At 29.1% G+C, this 1,872-nt stretch overlaps 1 long non-coding RNA gene across 1 annotated transcript; it reads left to right on the forward strand.

The window, feature by feature from the left end:
- Nucleotides 1–520, forward strand: LOC149387463 (uncharacterized). Its single transcript, XR_016300623.1, has 3 exons — nucleotides 1–92; nucleotides 182–314; nucleotides 388–520. It is a non-coding gene; the product is annotated as an uncharacterized LOC149387463 (long non-coding RNA).
- The last annotated feature ends 1,352 nt before the right edge of the window (nucleotides 521–1,872 follow it).

The raw sequence follows: 1,872 nt of genomic DNA on the forward strand, positions 1-1,872 counted from the left end.
TTTTTCCTAGGTGGCATCGTATTGTCGACAAAAGGATCGAGCACAATTTATATCGACCCTAAATTCTCCATTGCCAAATCTCTTTCTCTGTGGTATATACATGCATGTTGTTTCATGTGACTTCAAATTGTGAATCTTTAATTTTTTTGCTAACACTAACCTTTTTTTTCCCTAAATCTAGGAATATGGAAAATGCATCAACTCTAAAAAAGTTGGCAAAAGAACAAAAGAAGAACCCAACGACGCAACCTATACCACCACCCAAAGAACAAGATTTACTGCTGCTTGCTGAATTCATAAATACCAAGATGAAGGTATGAAAGAAAACTATTACGTTCTATTTCTTAAATTAAAATTTTCATTGTCTAAAAGTTCAAACTTGAGTAGGAGAATAAATCTGGAAATTATTGGGTCAAAGCGACGGCGTCGGTCGTAAATTATGAACAGCGTTTCTACTACAATTCATGTTCGAATTGCAAGAAAGGAACCAACTTCCCGATCAATAAACGTTTCACATGCCAGAATTGTAAAACTGAAAAAAAAAAAAAAAAAAGCAAAGTCGTGCCATGGTATGTGCTATGCATAGAATTTTTTAATCGTTGAACTCAAAAAATGAAACAATTTCTCTCACATGCGTGTAAGTACTTTGTAGGTTACGTATTCAGTTCATTTTGACGGATGGCTCAGAGAAATTTGAAGCTACGTGCTTTGGTTACACTGCTGAAAATATCTTTTCATGCAAGGCTTCACAAATATCCAAAATTTTGGAGCAGGTTAATCAATAAATGGGTATGTATATTGCTTATCTAAATTTTTTTGAATAATTTACAAAACTAAATCACATTTGCTAAAACAGGGTACGCAAAAAGATTCTTTGAAACCAATATTCAAGGCCAAAGATGCTATCACTAAAGCGTTCTATGTTAAAGACACGAGATTGAAAATTCAAGAGGAATGCAACACCAACTCACCGTTAGCCAAGTTTACAAGCTCTCCGAGCTTAATTGTATCGACCAAGAACTGGAGAACAAAGATGATGATCTCTCCCCCGGAACTTCTAGCTCCAACAAAAAACCTAGAATTTGATTGAACTATTTTTTATTTTATTTTAAAAGAACATCATGCATTTTCATTACTTTTCTTTTTTTTTCTTCCACATCTTTGCGTTTTAGGATTGCGTGTGTTGATTGAAAAACTATGGGAAATATTAGTTTTATTTATTTGTTTGTGAATACGATACTTGCTTTATAATTCTTATTATGTCTTTAATGTATGTTAGTTTAGAAAAACTGATTAATTTTAAGTTCTTCCTTTTCAAATAAAACTATAATAGTATATATATATATATATATATATATATATATATATATATATATGTATGTATTATAGTACTCGGGTCTCTTTCCTGACATGAATCGATTACTATAAAATATTTACTGGAATCACATACTAACATATATTATGTCAATCAACATTAGTATACCTTATTATTATTATTACTATGTATATATCATAATAATAATTACTATTGATATTTATATTACTATATCACGTATATGTACACGATAAAAAAAAATAACAATTATTACTATAAAATATATTTTACTATGGTATATATTAGAATAACATATATTATTTTAATCAATATTAGTATAAGTTATTATCTATTTGGAAAAGGTATGTCGTATTATGCATAAATATATATATATATATATATATATATATATATATATGTTACTATTTAATATCTAATACTTTTTTTGTAATTTGATTATGTAACCACTACTACAAAATTGATTTTCTGATGCGCAAGACTATCAGATGCGACTAGTCGCATCTAAAAGTCGCATCTAAATAACTTCCAGGTGCGAC

Source organism: Urtica dioica, chromosome 8 (assembly GCF_054948205.1).
Source record: "Urtica dioica subsp. dioica isolate 48M chromosome 8, U.dioica_male_clone48M_v1_H2, whole genome shotgun sequence".
In the NCBI taxonomy this organism is placed as follows: domain Eukaryota; kingdom Viridiplantae; phylum Streptophyta; class Magnoliopsida; order Rosales; family Urticaceae; genus Urtica; species Urtica dioica.